This window comes from Canis lupus, chromosome 10, assembly GCF_011100685.1.
Source record: "Canis lupus familiaris isolate Mischka breed German Shepherd chromosome 10, alternate assembly UU_Cfam_GSD_1.0, whole genome shotgun sequence".
In the NCBI taxonomy this organism is placed as follows: Eukaryota; Metazoa; Chordata; class Mammalia; order Carnivora; family Canidae; genus Canis; species Canis lupus.
In genome coordinates, this window is record NC_049231.1 from 65,623,077 (window position 1) to 65,644,845 (window position 21,769).

Consider the following 21,769-nt stretch of genomic DNA (forward strand, 5'->3'; position numbering starts at 1 on the left):
GCGGGTGCCGTCGGCGTCGCCTCCGGCCGCTGCCGCCCCCCCGTCCCCCCCTCCCCCCCCTCCCCGCCCCGCCGGAGGCAGAACAATAACCGGAGCGCGCGGGGGAGCGGAGACCCCCGCGGAGGGCGGAGGGCGGAGGGCAGGGGAGTTCCGCGGGGGGCAGCCCCCGGCACCGCGCGCCCCTGGGGGGCCCGGCCCTGGGAGGTGGGGGGCGGGGGGGGGGGCGGGCGCGGGGCGGCCACGTGGAAGACGAGCTCGGTCTGCGGAAACCTAAGATCCGCAAGCGCCTGCTGGAGGCCCGGGATCTCCTCGAGCCCAGGGGGCAGGAGCGCGGGCGGCGGTGAAAACACTCCCGGAGCGTGTGCACTTGGGTCCTGTTCTGTTTCGGGTCTGAACCTCCGAAGTCACTTGTGGAATTTCCACGGGCCGGTCTTTTTGTAAACAGATGGGTCTGGGCTTCCCCACCCAGGCTCGAGGCTCACTCGGCTTGTTCTTCCAGCCCGACCCGCTCGAGGTCTCCAGATCGCAATCTCTCTCTCTCTCTCTCTCTCTCTCTCTCTCTCTCTCTCTCTCTCTCCCCCCTCTCCCTGCCTCCCTCCCTTCCACACACACAAACTACTTGGTCCCCTTTACACTTTTCCTTTCATTGTAGTGTGTGTGTGTGTGTGTGTGCACCCAAGTCCTACAGTTCTTTTCCCTTCTGCTTGGCGCCTCCATCGGGTTCCCCTGCCCTCCTTTCCTGAGTTGATTTTATTTCAATCTTTCATAATTTGGCTCCCTTCCATTCCTACTTTCTTTTGTTTTTCTTTTATAAACAATAAATTTGCATGTTTGTTTGTTTGTTTTTCTCCCCATGGCCTGAAGTTCTGTCCTCTTAAGGACTCAAGGGTTCCTGGAAAAAACCAGGAAGGTTTCATGGCATTTTATGTCAGGGACGTGTGTTATACAGTTCCACTTTCAGAAAGTGTGCGCTAGCTGGGATTTTTATACTTATATATAGGTCAAGCCATCTTAGCTGAAGAAATCACAAACTGTAATGTCTTGGGTGCTGGGCTGCTTACTTATAATAAAAGGCATGCAGGAAAAGCAAGAAAAGTGTGTTTTCAAATCGTCTCTGAATGTGGATTTTATATCCCCCCACTCCCCCCACTCCACATACACACTTAATACGTTAAGTTTCATTTTTATTTTTGTTTCTTGTTTTAGAGAGAAGGCTCGAGCAGGAGGAGGGGCAGAGGGAGAAGCAGAAAGAGAATCCCAAGCCAACTCCACACTGAGCAGGGAGCCCAAAGCTGGGCTTTATTCCAGAACCCTGAGATCATGACCTGACCCAAAGTCAAGAATCCCATGCTTAACCGATTGAGCCACGCGGGCACCCCCATACACACTTATTAAGCAAAATTTTGATCATACGGTATTTGAAAGTCATAGAGAGCCATCTCCTTGGTCATCATCTTGCACTTGTTCCCATCTGTGAAATGTCTGACTCTTGGCTCCTTCCTCTGAGTCTGGTATAGAGTATAAAATACAAACATTTATCAAAACACAAATCAGAAATAGCTCCTACACTTGGGACCTGAAAAAAAAAAAAAAAAAGCCAGGCAAAAGAATGGCTGAAGTTTTAACGAAAAGCATACCTTTTGTGGCTAACATGTTAGGAGGTGAGAAAGGATGTGAGTGGCGAGAGGAGAGGTAGGAGTAAGGGTTGTGCAATAATGCATTTCCAGGAGTCAGCAGGCTTCGCCAGGGCTGGCCTCAGGTTAGGTGGAGACTGAACATTGCACAAAATCACCTACCTCTGCAGGTGGAAGGTAGCGGGCAGATTGGTCTTTTCCAGCACCAGCTGTGGGTGAGGGGCCTTTCCACCATCTTGCCACCACTTCCGCCCACCTTTCTGAATTACCAAACCCGCATTTCTCCAGCCTGGACCTAAGCTGAAGGTGGATCAAGAGCAAAACATAGGTTAGGAGCCATCCTAGTCACATAAGCCACCTTCACGCCTTCAAAAAATTATAAGGATTTGGGGGGCCCCACAGGTCAGGCCTAGCCCCCAGGAATAAGACTCAAAACTGGTAATGTCATCATTTATTGGGACTTATGTTATGCTAGGCACTCTCCTGTGAGTCTTAATGTTGTATCTCATTTAATTATCACAATATTTTGAGGTAGATATTACTACCCTCATTTTAGACTTAAGAAAACAACAGAGTGGGGATCCCTGGGTGGCGCAGCGGTTTGGCGCCTGCCTTTGGCCCAGGGTGCGATCCTGGAGACCCGGGATCGAATCCCACATCGGGCTCCCGGTGCATGGAGCCTGCTTCTCCCTGCCTGTGTCTCTGCCTCTCTCTCTCTCTCTGTGTGACTATCATAAATTAATAATAATAATAATAATAATAATAAGAAAACAACAGAGTAGTGGCTAAGGGTGTATCCGCCCAACATCACAAGGCTAGGGAGTGGTAGCTGGGCCCTTGACTCCTGTTCTAGCCCCAAAGCCTACACTCTAATCCCCTCTCAACCAGGGCAGGAGATAAAGGCTGTCCCCAACTATGAGGTCGTGGGGACTCCCCCTGGGGTGGGGGAGGGCTGCAGTATTCCTCCTTGTGTGTCTCCAGGGGCCAGGTCTTTGTTTATGGGGGTGTGTGTAAGTCTGCACGGGGTCACTATGACGTTCACCTTTGCCCCTTTGGACCTTGATTCTGGTTTTTTGAAGGAAAACCTGTCCACCTAGAGAGCAAGACTTCTTGAGAGGTCAAAAGTACTCCTCCCTAAACCATGCCAGCAAGGTTGGGGGGCGGGGAGGGCAAGCTTCCATCCATTGTGGGCAGCAGAGTTGGCTCTTCACAGCAGCCAGACGGCAGATCCCTTACGGGGACCAGCCACAGCAGCAGCCCCTGCTAGCTGTGATGAGGCGGCCCGGGCAAGTCACAACAACTCAGCAGTGGTGAAGGAGAAGCAGGGTTACAGTGGGGGAGGGGCCTTGAGCAGAGACAGGCTGGCGAAGGCCCCAGAGATGAACCAACTGTAGGTCAAGCAGGCATCCAGAGAGGCCCAGACACTAACAGGGCTTAGTGCAGGCAGCCCCAGGCTGGAGGTGTTTATCTAAGACGGAGGAAATTACCGGGTTTGAGAGCAGGGGCTTTGGAGCCAGACAGCTGGATTCAAATCCTGCCTCCTTCCCTTCCCAACTCTGACCTGACAAGCCAATTAACCTTCTGTGCCTCAGTTTTCTTATCTGCAAAATGGGTATACCAATGCTGTGAATGGCTCTTTCCTAGGGCTGTTAGGAGGGTCAAATGAGAGAATGTACGCAAAGCGCCGAGAACAGTCCCTGGTACGTTGTAAGTCCTCTCTCAGCTAAGTGCTCTGTGATAATCATCCAACTCGGGCGAAGACAACAGGGGGATTCCCGCTTCTGGTGTACATTCCCCCAGTAAGAAAATGAAGCAAAACCAGACAACAGAAAGACTGCTGGAGTTAGAACTCCAGCCAAACACTGGAAAAAACGTCTCGGCGTAGCGTTAAGACCCTCAGTTCCACTCCCCTCCACCCCACTCCCTACCTGCCCTGCTCCAAGAGCTTGAAACGAGGATTCCACAAAACGAGCAGCAGTGTGGGGGAGTGAGGCACGCATTTGACCAGGTGCCAGACGACCTGAGCTTAGTACAAGTTGTAATCTTGAGCGAGTCACTTAATTTCTCTGAGCCTGAATTTCCACATCTGTAAAATGAGTCAGTGGACTTTTTGTTGAAGGGGGGCAGTCTGCCCATCATCTTCCCCACTTCTTCTGGGAACTGTTTCTTTCCCACACCCCACCTGTTGTGATCTCCGTTTTCTTACATGCTACTCTCCTGGCCATAGTCGATTGGTCCAGGAGGGGGCACCTGTCCGGAGCTGAGCCAATCAGAGCGCTTCCTTGAGGTTTTTTGGTTTGGGTTTTGAACTGGAACTGGGAAAAGAGAATCAGCGCTTCTGAGTCGAGTGTGCAGAATGGAGCTCAGGACCGCTTGGCAGTTGTTTCCACCATGTAAGTCTAAGAAGCTAAAACATGCAGAGATAAGAGATCGTTCTGGTGGCATTTGGACCAGGTGTCTCTGGGACCGACACATACCCCTGCCTTGCCCACAGTTAAATGAGACACTCGGATTGATTCCAATTAATTCACCCTTTTGCTTAACCTGGTTTAAGTTTATTTTCTGTCATTTGTATCCCATCCCCCAAATCCCTGACTAATGCAGACTAATTTATTTGTAGAATCCCTTTTTTTAAAAAAGATTTTACTTATTTATTTGAGAGAGAGACAGAGAGACAGAGAGAGAGAATGAGCAGGGTGGAGGAGCAGAGGGAGAGGGAGAAGCAGGCTCTCCACTGAGCAGGGAGCCAGATGTGGGGCTTGATCCCAGGACCCTGAGATCATGACCTGAGCCAAAGGCAGACACTTAACCAACTGACCACTGAGGTGCCCTAGGATCCCTTTAACTCTCAATGTCTGTGCTTTTATATAAACAATAGATGAATGGTGTTCAAATAGGGCCATGTGTCTGAACCTTGGATAGCTGTGTGAAATATCAAAGATTAAAAAAAAAAAAAGAAAAAGAAACCTCATTTAACTCACTTAAAAGTGGAGAAGAGGTTCAACACTCTTTATAGCCTTTTATTATATCTAAATGAAAGAAATAAATAGGTCAAGAGCTAGTGTTTTGGTGAACTGTGAGGAAATCAGCCATTAAATTATAAAAATTGATTTCAAGACTGTTGACGTAGTGACCTGATTTTGAAATTGAATCCATTTTTCCTATGCCTAGTGTAACACAAGAGGGAGAATAGTAACTCTGGCTTGGTGAAGACCAAGAATTTAGAAAGACTCGGTCACAAGGTGGCAATTTTGGCCCAAATTCCCTAGTTTGTCTACACTATCTAGTTAGTAATGAGTGAGTGAAATCGTTTCTTTGTTTTGGTTAAAAGAGATAGTGTAAATAGCTATGTAAGTCTCTCATTTCTGATTTCTATTCTAATCCATCTGTGTATTATTAAAAATAACTTACATTTTAGCTTTTAATAAATATTTTTTATTTTGGCTTCTTCAGCATTTATGGATTTCAATGTATAAAATATTGCAATTTTTCCCATCGTTAAGATAACTCGGGAAGAGCAGGTGACAATAGATCTATTTCTAATGATCTTTTCTCAGTGTTAAACTTGAGATATATGCATATGTGTCTCTGTTTATATCTGTAACTGTACTTATTTTCCTATAGTTAATTCTTGATAGTTAATGGTATGAGGGATGATATTTGCATATCATGTTGAAATCCACGGAAAATGAGGAGATCTCATTTTTGGTATTATTGTCATTTAAACCTCCTCCCCGGAAAAATACCTTAAATCCGAGCTTACACATATAGTATGGTACATGTACAGTAGTAAGACCACTTCAAGTTTCACAGACTCCCTTAACTCACTTTTTATTTATTTATCTTTTTAGTTGAAGACTGTACAAGATGTAAAATCACAAGTAAGGAAGAAGTGAGAAGAGGGAGGGGAGGCTGGGGCTCGTATAAACCACTACTGAGATATTGATATGTTTGAATAATAAAACCAAGGTGACGTGGGATGGATCCTGAACATCAGTGGTGCCTAATGACTGGCTCTGACTCCCCAGATCATCCTCTGGAGGCTGGCAGAAGCCTAGCTGTCAAGATCACCCCTCCTAGGGATCCCTGGGTGGCGCAGCGGTTTGGCGCCTGCCTTTGGCCCAGGGCGCGATCCTGGAGACCCAGGATCGAATCCCACATCGGGCTCCCGGTGCATGGAGCCTGCTTCTCCCTCTGCCTGTGTCTCTGCCTCTCTCTCTCTCTCTCTCTCTCTCTCTGTGACTATCATAAATAAATAAAAGTTAAAAAAATTAAAAAAAAAAAAGATCACCCCTCCTGAAAGGTAGGAGCCACGTATCTGGGAAGATTTTCACGGTATTCCCACTTGATAACCTCCTGCGTAATCCTTCCTGTCAGGGAGCTCCTCACCAGCCACAGACAACTCAGCTCAGCGATGTGGTGTGTGATCTAAGCCCTAATATACCCTCTTCTTTGGCCCTAGAACCTTCCCTACTCTAACCCCCTGCCCAGGCATCTCCTCACCCTGCCTCATGGCCACTGTGTCTTGACCACAGAATATCCTGCCCCCATTGGCTCTGTCGTGCCTTACCTCTGGGTCCCACCTCATTACAATTAGAGGGCCCTGGTGATGGGTTTCCTAGGAGACAGCAGGTGGGCGGAGACGCTCTGGGAGCTCACTCAGACCCTTGGCTGAGCTTGGCCTTTAATCTTCTTTCACTCCGATTGTTGTGTGTGGCCACCGTGCCCAATGGCTGTGCCTGATTTTGGAACAGTTCCTGCTTTGGCCCAGGCCAATCCGGCTTATCCTCAGTTTCCCTTTTCCACCCTTTTCAGCTTACACAGCCGGAGAGAAATAGCCAGTTTTGCCTGACAGCAGTACGCTGAAGAGAAGACGCGACACTACTGTACGCATCTGCAGAGTTACATAGCTCCCCTTCCCAGGGACGCGTGGAACAGAGCAAGCAGGACCCCATATGCGTCAGTGGTGGCTCTCCTGCATCTGGTTCAAGCCACGGGTCAGAAGACTGACAGACAAGAGACCAGCACACCGATGGACGAGCGATGGGCTGCAGAGCCCGCACAGGTGGATGAGTTCAGAATAACGTGTGAAATGTACTTTGGGTACAACAGGACGTGCAATCCCTACGACAATGTTAGTCAACAAATATTGCAGCTTGCTATAGACCTCTGTACAACTTGCTGGAAATGTGTTAAATGCTAGAGAAGTTATATCCAGTGCCAGCCTAGAGATAGATGCACAGCCGGAGGGGAGACTTCTGTGGGAACTGTAGATAATTTTATGGTTACTGGGAGACGTTGCTTTGCAATCACTCTTCACTTCTTTAGGCCCTCGTTGAATCTTTTCAACTTTTCAAGTGCACAACCAGATTTTCAGGAATTTGAGGAGTGCCTAGCTGGCTTAGTCAGTAGAGTCTGTGACTCTTGATCTTGGGGTTGTAGGTTTGAGCCCCACATTGCATGTAGAGAGTTCTTAAAAATAAAAATCTTAAATAAATACATAAATAAATGTGGCTCAAAGTGGTGGTCTTGCCATACCAAGAGATAATAGGAAGGTCTACGGCTTGGATTCCTAAATCCTCAGGAATATGAAAATGTGTCATGAGCATAAAAAAGACACATTTGAATTATTAGAACAACTGTGATTAATTGTATGGTATAGACTAAGAACCCACACAAGAGAAGTAGCATTGTTTGGGGAAGAGGAGCAGGAGAAAGAAGAGACTCTGGCATGTGTTTGGTGGACATCATCATCTATTTTCTGCAATGACAGTGGCCTGAGGACATGGTCCCAGACCCCTCAGAAGAGGCCCCCCTTACCTATGATGAGAGGAAGAACTGCATCCGACAAATGATTCATTCATTCATTCCATTAATTTAAAAAATTCAGCCGGGGCACCTGGGTGGCTCAGTGGTTAAGCATCTGCCTTTGGCTTGGGTCATGATCCCAGGGTCATGGGATCGAGTCCCACGTCGGGCTCCCTGCATGGAGCCTGCTTCTCCCTCTGCCTGTGTCTCTGCCTTTCTCTGTGTGTCTCTCATGAATAAATAAATAAAATCTTTGAAAAAACAAACAAAAATTTGACCACTAAATATATACCAGGAACCTCAGATATACTACATAATGTGTCCTGGGGCATGAGATGATGCAGTGACAGGAGATCTACTGTCTCTGCCTTCCCTGAGTATGTTATCCTAGTCCAGGAGGACAAAAACTAAGCAAACAGCAAACAGTGACAAGCACTGATGTGTTAGGAAGAAAATCAACAAAGGGATAAATTAGAGCACCGTGTGTTTGGGAGGAGAGACTCTTTTTAGAGAGAGCTATCTGGGAAGGCCTCTCTGAGGACAGGATCCCTTCTAATTTTTATTTCTCTCATCAGCGCTTAGCAGCCCGCAAAACCTCCTCTGAAGCTATACAGAGACTTCAGGGAAAGAAGCTCTGCATGCTGTCCTGTATGAAGTAAGCTCTTTATATTTTTCAAATTAATAAAGAATGGTATGGAATCACCACTCATAACTTAATGAGGAGAGCTCACAGTCTCTCAGAGATGAAAGAAGGGCAGTCTACCCCTTAGGAGGACTGGGAGTGGACAGTGTCAGAGAGGAAAAGGAGGGGATTTCAAAGACCATCACAAATGTGTTGAAGACCTGTATCCCCACAAAATCGTACACAGGAATGTGTCTAGCAGTCTTTTTTTTTTAAGATTTTATTTTATTTATTCATGAAAGGCACAGAGAGAGAGAGAGAGAGAGAGAGAGGCAGAGACACAGGCAGAGGGAGAAGCAGGCTCCATGCAGGGAGCCTGATGTGGGACTCGATCCCGGGTCTCCAGGATCATGCCCCGGGCTGAAGGCAGCGCTAAACCGCTGGGCCACCGGGGCTGTCCTGTGTCTAGCAGTCTTAATCCAGAATTGCCCAAACTTGGAGGCAACCAAGACACCCTTCAGTAGGTCAATGAATTAAAAAAAATTTTTTTTGTGGTGCATGCAGACAGTGGAGTACTATCTGGTGCTGAAAAGACAGGGAGTGACCTTAGATGCATATTACTAACTAAAAGAAGCCAACCTGAGAAAGCAGGTATGGTAGGGTATGATTCCAGCTCTGTGACATTCTGGAAAAAGCAAAACCATGGACCCATTAAAATGATGGTGGTGGCCAGGGGTTGTGGGGAGGGAGGGATGAATAGGAGGAGCACAGAGGATGTTAGGGCAGTGAAACTACTCTGTGTGACCCTGTGATGGTGGACGAGTGTCATCGTACATTTGTCAAAACCTATAGGACGTACAACATCAAGAGTGAACCCTAAGGGAAATTCGGGACTTCAGGTGATCATCATGTGTTGATATAGGCTCCTAGAGGGTGACCCATGTATCACTCTGGTGCAGGATTTTGGTGTAGGGCAGGCAGTGTGTATGAGGAGGCAGGGCGTATATGGAAAATCTCTGTCCATTTTGCCATGAATCTAAAAGTGCTTTAAAAAATACAGAATCTATTTTTTAGGGCAGCCCGGGTGGCTCAGCGGTTTAGCACTGCCTTCAGCCCAGGCCGTGATCCCAGAGACCCAGGATCAAGTCCCGCATCGGGCTCCCTGCATGGAGCCTGCTTCTCCCCCTGCCTGTCTCTCTCTCATGAAGAAAGAAAGAAAGAAAGAAAGAAAGAAAGAAAGAAAGAAAGAAAGAAAGAAAGAAAGAAAGAAAGAAAGAAAGAAGAATCTATTTCTTAAAAATCCAGATTGAAGCGTTTACATCAGCCATTGTGAGTCCAGCTCATGTGAGTCCACTTCTGAGAGCTGGAACCCCCACAGTGTGCCAGGTCTGCCCGTCAACCTGGACTGCAGTGAATGGACCCAGATTGTTCTTCCTGCCTCAAATGTTGTTCTTTTCTTTTCCACCAAAGACTTGTTCCTCACCGGTTATGGCCTGATGTACTTATCGTCCTTCTGTCTCCCTCTTGGGCCTTGCCAAAGGACTCATTCTGCACTCCTCTCGCCCTTGGCAGAGGTTGGTGCCCTCCTCTTTGGTGGCACACATCAGCAGGTCATGGCTTCGGTATGTCGCTCCTGTACTGTGGGCTCCTCAAGGGCCGGGATCCTGTTCCCACCTCCCCAGCATCTGGCATGGTCGAAGCTGTCTAGAGAAGTGACATTATCCCACCTGTGTCTTAAAGCAACGGCGCTGGCAGCAATGTGAAGAAGGCTTGGGGGGTGAGAGGCCAGGGGGGTGAAGATCCTCCCAGGCTCCCAGCGATGGGGTTCAGGGAGAAGTTAGGGTTAGGGTTAGGGTTAGGGTTAGGGCCAGTGGGAAATGCGGGTTAGAATCATTAAACCTCAGTGATGGATTAGATAGATGGTGAGGAAGAGGCGAAGGAGGGCTAGAAACTCGGGGACTTCTGGAGATTTCTAACTGGTCTTTTGGCATCAGTCCTTGCTCTCCTAAGAACTGTGTAGACGGTTCTCAACGCAGTGGCCAGTGAGCTGATTAAAAAATTAGGATCATTTTCCCCTTGCACTCAAGACCTTTCATTGCCCGTTCTGGCCTCACCCTCTCTGGACTCGGTGCCCACCCCCCTCTCCTGTGCCTCCCCGTCCCACGTTGCTGTTTCCTTGGCCTGTCATCTCTTCCCCGACCTGGTGGCCGCGCTCCCTTCAGATGTGTGCGCGGCAATCGCCTTCCCAGGTCCTCCCTGTGCTCCTCCTCCCCTTACGCGGCCCTTTCCTGTCTTGCTGTCTACTGTGTATAGATGTTAGATATTCTTCTGCTTGTCCCCTCGGACTAGAGCTCCCTAAGGACAGGGACTTTGGTCTGTTTTGTTCGCAGCCCCAGCCCAGGGCCCAGGGCCCAGGAGCGACCTTGTCCAGCACGTCGTTGAACAGATGCTCTGCAAACCCCGACTGGTTGATGCAGTGGCTTCTCATGACTCACCTCCAGAGCAGGTCGTGAACATCCCCTTGTGTCCCATGCAGCGTCCGGCAGGCCTTGGACGTGCGGCAGGTGACCAAGTGGACCCTGGGGGGCGGGCCCTTTCCAGGGTCCTGGCCCTGACCCCTCCCCTGCCAGGGCTCCTTTAATCTGCTTTGCTCACAACTTGCTGTCCCGACAGGAACAAAGTCAGGTGGGTGACAAGCCGGAGTCCTGTGAAGAATGAGCCCAGAAGACGCAGTTCAGCAAGGGCACCTCCCAGGTAGTGGTGCAGGCAGCCCCGAGGACTGAAGTCCCCCGGGAGGCCAGGATCAGGCTAGATCTCCCCGATGTCAAATGAAGCAGGTAGAGCCCTCCCCCCCCCACGCCCCCCGTCATGGGAATCAGGGCTGAGGAGTGTGGCGCAGGGGCGGGAAGGCCTGGACCAGGTGAGCCCAGCAAACGAGGGCCTGCACCCCGCCTGCCACCCCCCACCCGGGGCAGGATGGCGCTGATGGCCTCGGAGGTGTCCCTGTTGCCTCGCCCTCGGGCCCCTTGGTGGCCTTACCTGCCGCGGCCCAGCTGCACCTGCACCACCTGCCCAGCTGCACCTGCACCACCTGCCCGGCCCACCAGGCATTTCAGGCGGCGCATTGCCTCCCTCGGTCCGCAGCAGCCTTGACCCTACGCATCAAACATTAGACGAACACGTCTGTGTCGTGCTTTAAAACTGATTAGGACGGGGTCCAAAACTAATGTCAAGGAATTCCCGGTCCCCAAATAATGGGCCCTGCGGCTGGGCTAGCAGCACGGAGGAAGGAGGAAGGAGGGCTGCGGCCACTCGGCCCTGCGGACAGGGAGGGCGCCGCCTGCCCCTCCCCGCCCTCCATCAGCCCTGGGAGCCTCTGCACCTTTCTGCTTCCCGCCCCGCCCGCCCGCTGCTGGCCACCCTCCCCAGCCCGCCTCACCCCTGCCCGCCCAGCCCTGCGGGGCTCACCCCTGGAGCCCCTCCCTACCCGCCCAGGACTGTGGGGCTCACCCCTGCCCGCCCAGCCGGGCTCACCCCTGCCCGCCCAGGCCTGCCCAGCAAGCTCTTCGTCTCCCTTGGCTCCCGGCTCCTCGGGTTAGTGGCCACAGGCCTGGGCAGGTGCAGCCCAGGGAGGCGGCAGCGCATCCTTGGTCCCTTCCCGCCGCCACAGTGGCTCAGGAAGAAGCCAGTGCCCCGGCCCCGCCTGCCCGGGAATAGGGCCGAGGCCCCGGGAGCGCAGCGGCCCCGGCGGCTCTGGATGACCCAGCGGCCTCGGGCCTCAGGCCTCAGGTTTGAGAGCGGGGATCCTGCCGCTCGCTCTCCCCCTGTGCCCCCCCACAGCCCCATCCCCAGCGACCCCCAGTGCCCAACAGCTCCGACCCCTTGGCAGACACGACGCACTCGCCGGAGTTGGACCTCGGCCCACTGCCTCTCAGTTGCCAACCAGCCAAGACAACACCTGCTTCTCATTCTCTTCAGGGCAAGTGTGAATTTTCCCCTTGTGCTTGCGCTTGAACCCTTCTCCCTGTTTGCTTTTTTTGACATCTTCTAACCTCACTCTCGAAGGTGTCCGAGTGAGCCCCAACATCTGCTCTTCACCGTCCAGGATGGCCCTTGAGTTCTTGCAGCCAGTCTGGGAGGGTCCGGGGCGGCCGACTTTGCCTCTTGGGTTTTGGGTTCCTTTGTCTACATTTGGCTGGCATAAACACTTCTAAAAAATGGTCTGCAGCTAATGCCTTTTAGTTTGGTTCCCTTTAACGAGGGGTTTATAAAACCACTCTTACTATGCAGAACACATGTTCTAAGTATACAGTTACTTGACGGATTGAAACAGTGCTGAGGGAAGCAGAACACATGTTTCAAAATATTCCTGAAATGCATAATTACCCCGTGGACCAATCGGGTACATAATATACATTTTAATACACCATTTAATTGCTGTTTACCTAGGAGACAGCAACCTTGCGGGTCTCTTGGGTTAAACTACAGATTTTTTAGAAACAGTCTAAACACATATTTACTTGATTCATTTTGGTCTCCTGGGTGAAGAATCCTTTTGCAGAGAAGTGGCTGTACATGCAGAACAAGAGAATTAAATGCTCTAAGGTAGTGGCTACGCATGGAAAAAACAAAAACAAAAACAAAAAACAAAGGCTTTATCGTTCATGATTCAGGGATAACAATCCTAAAGCGTGGGCTGAACCCAAGGGCCCTAAAAATAATCTGTCCCAGTAACTCCACATTCCTGAAACTCAACCCCTCCCAACACCTGAATATTTTTTTCATCGTAATTCTTTCTGATAAAAATGTGTACGTCGCATCACAGGGGCTTTTTTGAGAAAGAAGACCAAGGAGATACAGCTGGAGAGCTTCATCTCTCGAACCCAAGTGCAAGGGAGCGCTCCTTCTCTCTCCTCCCCCTAAAACCTGCTTCTCCTCACATGTTGTCCATCCCAGCAAGTGGCACAAATACCCACTTGGTGCTCAGATCAGAAACCAAGTGTCACCTTTTACTCTTTCCTCCCTCCCTCCCTCCCTCTCTCCCAACATCCATCCAGTCAGAAACTCTTTGGCCATATTATTTAGCTTCTCTGGGCTTGGTTTCCTTGTCTGTAAAACAGGGATCACAGTAGTACAGACCTCATAAGGCTGTCACTGTAGGCTTTACATGCCAATGTTCGGGACAGTTCTTAGCACACAGTAAGTACGACGGAGGTACGTTCTCCTTTTTCCTTCTCCTCTCCCCCTTTAATATTTCTAGAATCTGTCCACTTCCCACTACCCCCACAGCCCATGCCCTAACTCAAGCTGCCATGCTCTCTCACCTGTGCTCCTCGCTGGTTTTCCAGCATTCACTCTTTCTGACCCTACTCGGCCCCACCCCAATCCAATTCTTCGCGAGGAAGCCAGAGCTGTCTCTCACATTCAAATCTGAGTGTGGCTTTCCTAAGCCTAAAAGCCAACCATGACTCCTCCATCATTCTTAGGGTGACCAACTTTTAGAAATGGCTTTCGAGGCCTTTCATGATCTGGCCCCAGCAGGATCCCGCTCCAGTCCCGAGTTCTAGAAGGTTGTGGTTATCAGAAGTCTGACTTCAGCCTAAGTGGCACGAGACTGTACACGTGAGGCATTACAAAGTCTGGTCCCCTCTCTGACAACAAGAGGGCCCTCTCAACATGATGTTTTTTTTTTTTAATTTTTTATTTATTTATGATAGTCACACACACAGAGAGAGAGAGAGAGAGAGAGAGAGAGAGAGAGAGAGAAGCAGACTCCATGCACCGGGAGCCTGACGTGGGATTCGATCCCAGGATCTCCAGGATCGCGCCCTGGGCCAAAAGCAGGCGCTAAACCGCTGCGCCACCCAGGGATCCCTCAACATGATGGTTTTAAGGAAACCTGTGCTGTCTCCCCTAAATCCTTCTCCTAACCAAAGCCTGAGGCTTCACTGTTAGCATCATTGACCTCATAGAACACCAGTACCCCCGAGAGGGGCATACGTGAAGCACCTTTCTTATCGTTCGTAGATACCTGACTTCTCCTAACAGAGCACAGAAAAGTTTGGCTCCCGGCCCAAGACAGATCTGGGCACGGGCTGACAAGGGTTGGCCACCTTGTCCAAAGTGACAAACCACAGCTACCCAGGGGAAAAAGAACCTTAGTCTTGTGAGGGAAGTGGACCTGTTACCTCTGGGGAAAGAGAGAATCCAGAAGAACCACAGGAGAATGGTTCTCAAACATGAGCCAGCCTCAGACTTACCTGGGAGGTTTGTTAAGACACGTTGTGGGTCCCACTGTGGAGATCTGAATTCGGCAGGTAGGAGGATCCACGGGCCTGTGAGAAACCACCCGAAACACCACCTGAGACCGTGGCGTCTGTGTGACCAATGTTGTGGCAACCCTTTTGCTCTCTTTGCTTTGTCGGCCCTCAGGTTGCTGAGGCCGGAGGCCACTAACTAGGCCAAAGAACTGAGCCCTCAAGCTGGCAGGCCAGGAGGCAGCTTCGGCAAGGATGTGCGCATGAGCGGGGCTCCCCGCAAGTAGCACCCCAAGGGAGGCCTTGTATCCTGGCACCTCAGAGCAACTCATTCGGCCCCGGCAAGCCCTTAGCTTCCAAAGGCCACGGATCGGCCCACAAGCCTCAGAGTCTCTGAAGCGATTGCCGCCCTGCCCCACCAGCAGCCGCCAGCACCCGGGTCTGTGGGCATCAGCGGGGACCGCTGCTCACGCGGGGGTCCTGCTGTCGTAGCGAAGACCCGGGGCCGAGGGCCCACCTTCTAGGCCATTTTCACTGCACGTGCACGAGACAGGTTTCAATGGTAGGAAGGTCAGTGGGGGAAACTGAGAGGGACTGAGCTCCCTAGAAGGTAAGCACCCAGGAAGTGTGAACAGACGGGAAGGGGGACGTAGTTCCTCTGTGGCACCTGTTTCCATGGTGATGGTCCAGAAGGGGAGCAGAGGTCTCACGGGCACCAGGGCCTCACCGCCAACGGGGAGACCAGAAGGAAAGGTTGACGATTACACAGACTTTCTACTGCCTGTAGCAGCAGAGAGGAGGAGTTCCCAGGTTGGAGCCCCAAGGAAGCCTCAAAAACTCATTCACCACCATAGATTTTCCCCGCAGAAGGTGCCCCTTGGCCAGCTTATCTGAGCAGGGGTGACAGATGCTGAGCCAGACCTACTAGGGCTTCAGAGAACTTTAGAGAGAAGAGAGAAAGTAGGGACCAAGGGCAGGTGTCAAGGGGCTGGGACCAGGGCAGGTGCAACGGCTGGGATGGAACAGAGGGCCCCCTCCCCGCACAAACTGGGGCCACCGAAGCCTTGTGCTCTACAAGACAGCCAGCAATCCAGTACCCAGGGAGACCACTTCAGTTTCCAGGGACGTCTAAGAGGTCGTGATGCAAAAGTTAAGCTTGTCTGGTGCAACAGCTGATTAGTTCCCGGTGCAAGAGCTGCCTGACAGCATTTCCAGGGATGTCTACGGGGTAGCAAAGGGTGCTAGCAAGGATTGAGGTCCAGGTAGTGGCCATCTGGCTTCAAACCCTAGCTCAGCCCTTCACCCGCTGTGTGACCTTGGGCCGGTCCCTTGAGCAACCTGTGAATGCTTGTCATCGCTCAGAGGAGAAAATAATAGTACCTACCTAATAAGGTGGTGTGAGAATGACATAACATAAAAAATGTGGGAAATGCTTGGCATCTTGCCCAGCACAGCGTGAGCGCTGAATTTATTATTATTACTGACAAGCAGTGATGTCTGTGATATATTATTAAGTGAATAAATAAAACACATTTTTGGCACAATCCAATTTACGTAAAAAGGAACCACTATATTTCCCTCTGTGTGTGTGTGTGTGTGTGTGTGTGTGTGTGTTTATAAACACAAAAAGAAAAATTGGGGAGAAGAAAAAGAAAAGCCAGGAAGGATCAAATTGTTAACAGTGGTTACTTCTGGGGAGTGACATTGGGGAAGTAGGTGAAAGGGGGTTTCGCCATTTCGCTAATGAGCATGTGGACGTTTGGGCATTTTGGGGGTGAGGAGGGTAGGGGAGGCGGGGGTGAAAGGTATCTTTCTGTCTTAAGGGGCTGTGATCTGCAAACAGGGCTTCGCCAAGGCTTCAGTGCCGATTTACTGATGCAAGACCTCAGGCGTGCCCTTAGGTAGCAGTCCCTGAGCTTTCTCGCTACGGTGGTTCTGTTTTCAAGGCACACACTGCCCGGCCCCTGTGCCTTTGCGTAGTGGCTGTCTTTTCCCCATGGCCAGGGCTGACTGGCCCCAGCCAGGGCATAGCCCAGCTCAAGCTCCACACCAGGCTAGACAAGCCAGGAAAACCTGAAGAGCCAGAGACACATTCTTTGGTGCTCAGCACTGAATGAAGTTCCCTGCATTGACCAGTTCCCTGATTCTGATGCCTGAGTGATGCCGAGGCCATTTTCTCCTTCTTCCTCTTTGCATCGAGTACCCCTGTAATGCTCTGGGTAACAGCCCCCTCCTCAGCCCAAAGAGCAAGTTCTAATCCTTGGAGCCTCTAAGTGTTACCTTTCTTGGGGGAAAAAAAAAAAAAGATCTTTGCGAATGTGATTAAGGATCTCAATGACCTGCATGGACCCAAAAAATGCAATTATATGTATCTTTATAAAAGAGAGCTATAAAAAAATAAAATAAAATAAAATAAAAATAAATAAATAAATAAATAAAAAATAAAAGAGAGATAGAGGGGGATTTTTACCTGGGCAGAAGAGAAGGTAATCTGATTCCAGAAGTGGAATGGTGAATGGAATGGTGTGGGGAACACATCACGGAATGCTGGAGGCCGGCAGGCATCAGAGGTCACGAGAGGTCGCAGGAAGCAAGGAAGGCTTCCACAGGGAGACCCGCCCTCCCACCTTGATTCCAGTCCAGGGATACTGATGGTAGACATCTGGCCTCCAGAACTGTGAGAGGATAAGTTTCTGTTGTTCTAAATCACCAAGTTTTTGGTAATGTGTTACGGCAGCCACAAGAAACTACTACCAGTGCACCCTCCTCCCTGGATTTGAGCTGGGCATGTGGCCGCCTTGCTGGGACTCCATCTCCCAGTCCCCCCGACACCTGGGAGCGGCCACGTGATGCCATTTGGCCTGTGAGTAGAAATGATGTGTGTAATTTCTGCTTCCTGGGTTTCACAATAAGGTTTCTCACCCACCACGTTCTCCTTCCCCTCCCCACAGCCTGGAAGGCCATCACGGTGCCGGTCAGCATGCTGGGGCTGAGAGGAGACGACAGCTGGAGCGACGATCTCAGGCACAGAGGTGGCCGCAGTGAGCAGAGGAGGGTTCCTGGGGCCCCGCACAACCTCATGGAGCTGTGGTGTCCTCCCCGCTGTGCAGCTTCATGAGAGAGGAATGAGAATCTGTCTTATTTGAGGCATGCTGTGTTGGGTGTCTTTGTTATGCAGCCTTACCCAGCTTATACTCCGACTAAAACATTGTGGTTCTGTCTTGTTCTGATAACCGGAGCCTCTACATGCCCGTAAGTCATCCCTACAGCCTATGCCTGCATCCTGGCTTCTACCGACCTACCTCCCCTGGGTAGACAACCATCTTCCCGGATTTCTGAATATCGCCAATGCCAGGTTTTCTGGCTGCGATACTTTGTTTGTCTTTTGGGGGCACCTCCACTGCTCTGTGTGGGGCTGGCTAAGGCAGACCCCTTGCCGGCACTACCAAAGTTTGCCCCACACCACACCTTCCAGATGTCAGCCTCTACCTTCACTGCCCCTTCAGCTGGCTGGGCCTCCCACTCTAGGAGGAAATTCTGCTTCTAGGTCTTGACTCCTTCTTGTCCCTCGTGTTCTGTAGGGACTGACTGTGTCCTAAGATATGTGGAGGAAGGGTGGCTGGCTACTGGCAAGAAACACATATAACTACCAAGTCTTCCCTGACACCTTCCCTAGCCAACCTCGAAGCGGCCCAGATTTTCTGCCTGCAGCGTAAACCAGCAAATGACTAGGCTGGGCTTTCATAATAGATAGACATTTCATTGTTTGATGACTTACACTTGTATTTGTTTTCCTTCCACAACTTTACGGTTGAAAATGTACCACCAGGTACGACGTGGGCCTGAGGATGTATACTGTTTCAAGAACACACATTTTAAACTTGGAACGTGTCTGGGTCTAACGTCCGGTAAAGAATCACCTGGACACACGGTGAGAAATACATTTGATTAACCCTGAGCTGCACAAGGAAATGCATCCAGTGTCCTGGATTAGACAGCTCCTGTTTATTTATGCAAAGAGTAAGAGAAAGTCATTAAAGCCCCCATTCCTGGTAATTGTCTCAGAAATTGCATTCCCTGGTCTAGCAATTAGTTTTATACAAAGCAAGAAGATATTTGGGTTAATAACCTTGAGTTTTTATGACTCAATCAATATTTTGGTTGCTGCAGGCTGCTTTGCTACTGTAAATTTTGAGTACAGTGCTTGTGGGGTGTATAAATATTTAGCTAGCCATTGAAGCATCAATTAATGAAATCATTTCTTCTGTTCTTTAATTTAGAAGATACCGTTGGCAGTGTAGTGGTATGAGGTGTTTATTTTAGCTACTGTCATAGATGGGGAAACCAAATTGCTGTTGTGCTTTATGTTTTATTACTGTGTCACTTTGCATATCCATGTTGCACGCGTCTCTTTTAGATTCATCTCCTTCCAACAGATCTCGAATAACCTAGTTACTTGCTTCATACGGTTTTGATCTGATTTTTAACTTTGCCGCCGTGCTTCTCTGTTTTAACGTTTGTATTATTTTGTATGCGTATGTGTATGTTGACATGTGTGTGCATGTTTTAGTATCACAAGTGTAGTTGGAGTCAAAACCAGGATTGATTATTAAGTCCTCCCTTTTACAATGTGATGCCTTTAAAAAAACAAAGAACCTGGGGACACCTGGGTTGCTCAGTGGTTGAGTGTCTGCCTTGCCTGGTTGGCTCAGGTCCTGGGATGGAATTCCACATCGGGCTCCCTGCAGGGAGCCTACTTCTCCCTCTGCATGTGTCTCTGCCTCTCTCTGTGTGTCTCTGATGAATAAATAAAATCTTAAAAAAATTTTTTTAATTAAAAAAAACCCCACCTAGATAATCAGAGTCCAAAGCTATAGCTCTTCAATACCAAAAGGGCTAAGTCAAGTGAAGCCTTCTTTCAACTGGTTGTTCTATCTAAATCAAGCTTTCCCAAAATGCGTTCCTCAGAATATGTATTCCTGGGATGCTAAAAGGATTCTATTTTGTTGCCATTTGGAAAGTCAAGTGGAAAAATAAAAGGTGGCTCAATCCAGTTATTAGTATCTTTGCCAGCCAGGAGACATCTTGAGGGTAAAGGACTGAACACAATCCGCCCAGTGTTTTTCAGGTTGAATGATTAAGAGGCCTTCAATTCTTTAACGGTGTTTTAGAAAAGAACTATCAATGATTGTATATTTTTCAAACATGTGTTCTTTGGTACTGGCACTTGCTTATAAAACTGAGTCAATATAATAATCGGAGAGTTCCAATCGTCTTCACTAGAAAAGGGGCCTTGTTTTTTAGATAATCAGGAATATTGAATATGAACTGAATACAAAATATTAAGAGAACATTCTACTCTTATTAGGTGTGCTAATCACACTTTACATAAGAAAATCTCCCCCTTTTTTGGAGATGCGCACTTAGGTAATTAAGGGTAGGATATCACGCTGTCTGGAATTTCCTTTAAAATAGTTTAGCAAAAAAGGAAAGGGGGCAAAATGGTCAGAGACAGAACATGTATGACAGAAAAGCAGTGGTTGCCCAAGCTGGATAATGAGTATATACATGATCTTTCCACTTTTATTTACATTCAACAATTTTTATGATGCAAAAAAAGTTCTGTGGTCAAATAAGTTTGAGAAATCCAAGCTTTAATAAAATAAAATTAATCTTTTTTTTTTTTTTTACCATAGGCCTTCTTAGGACCTTTACACATCCTATAAGTGTGTGTATAAGTCTTTTCGTTTATTTGTATTTGTTACTTTCTCTGCAGAGCATCTTAAAAGATGAATGTCCTGCCAAATACGCTACTATACTTGAGAAAATACTGGCCTCATCTCTACGTAACTACCGGTTTGGATTGAATTGCCCACACTGACCATTACTGGTTCATGATGAGAGTGAGCACTTTTCTCCCTGCCCTTCCATCCACGTCAGTCACCATGCAGCATGAATCCTGGGGTTGAGCCTTGGAACATCAGATGGGCTGAGGTTTGGACCTTGGCTCAGCCACTTACTAGCTCTCTAATCTTGGGCAGGTCACTTAACCTCTTTGTCCCTCAGTTCCTTCATCTGTAAAATGGAATAATCCTAGTACCCTCCTCCCAGGGTTGTCACATAGAATAAATGAGATAATGCCTGTAAAGCATGTATACACTGCCTGGCATGTGGTGAGTCTTCAATAAATCTGAGATATTGTTGCTGTAATCCATTCTGTAAAGCCCAGCTTAGATCACATCCTCTGTGTGAAGCCTTGTGGGTTTCCTTCACACAGAATCAATTCCCTTTCCTTCTGTATTCTGTTTCATACCTTTAATGTGTAATTCATTATAAATGCCCCGAGGAGAGGGACCGTGCTTATTCATCTCTGCATTATGGCAGCCTTCTAACAGGCCATCAGACCCAAAGGATGAGAAATCCCAGCAGATTCAGCTTCTTTTAGGTCCTTGGAAGATCCATACAAAAATATCATCTACATATTATTGCTCAACCACAAGAGAAGCTGAGAAATGTAGTCATCATTCCAGACTTCTCCACCGCTCTATCTATGTACCGTTTAGGTATCCATCTTCCATGTCTGTCTGTCTGTGTATCTGTCTATCTGTCTATCTGAAATGAAGCCAAAGGGTCAAGGCTAGTCCTGTAAAAAGCCCATTGCCTGCTCTCTGATGATTGGAAAAGACTCTCACTGCTTTTAACATAGTGATTTCAGGATAAGAAAACAGCTTCCTGATTTTATTAGTATCACTGGGCCTTTGTCACACTAGAAAACATTTTTTTTTGTATTGACACACTTGAATACTATTTAGAAAAAAGCCTTCAAGGAAAAAATATCATAAATGCCTCTGTAGCCATAACGTCCCCACTGAGGCATAGTGAGCACACACACTGAGCATTTCGACAGGAAAACATGCAGATATTTACTTTGGCAATAGCCAGATTTCACAGTTAGTACTTCCCAGGTCCAAGCTTTATAGTCATACATCTTCCAAAAGAACATGCAGGCATCAATAAGGAACCTTGGATTTAATCAACTTATACCTGTTTCTTTAGCATATGAACAAAGCTGTCTGCCAATTCATGAGCATCTTTGACTGTTAGATTTCACTTTCTCTTTTGGTGAGATTTCATCCAGTTGGCAAACAAATGATTACTTGTCCATTGCCCTTTGCTTCCTTTCCCTTATCACTGAGGACGTTTCTTCTCATTGAAATTAATTAAAAATATTAATGAAGTCTTCACTGTTCAATGTAAGAAAGACAAACTGTATGAAAGCACTGTCCTCACCAAGTTTAGTTTACAATCCAGTTGGCTTTATTTGTGGTTTTTGTTCATTTTAACCAGATAGGAGCATATTATATAACTACTGTACACTTCGGGTTTTACTTATATATCGTAGGAAGGGTTCCATAATAGCATATATAAAAATATGGAATATACAGGAA

The 21,769-nt window shown here is 48.6% G+C and overlaps 2 long non-coding RNA genes across 2 annotated transcripts; one reads left to right on the forward strand and one right to left on the reverse strand.

Moving 5' to 3' along the window:
* Positions 1-1,309: 1,309 nt before the first annotated feature.
* Positions 1,310-3,879, reverse strand: LOC119873781. Its single transcript, XR_005365249.1, has 3 exons — positions 3,563-3,879; positions 1,797-1,934; positions 1,310-1,508 (listed from the first exon to the last, which is right to left on the reverse strand). It is a non-coding gene; the product is annotated as an uncharacterized LOC119873781 (long non-coding RNA).
* Positions 3,880-9,349: 5,470 nt separating this feature from the next.
* LOC119873782 lies at positions 9,350-12,264 on the forward strand. Its single transcript, XR_005365250.1, has 4 exons — positions 9,350-9,686; positions 10,455-10,628; positions 10,738-10,901; positions 11,954-12,264. It is a non-coding gene; the product is annotated as an uncharacterized LOC119873782 (long non-coding RNA).
* Positions 12,265-21,769: the final 9,505 nt, after the last annotated feature.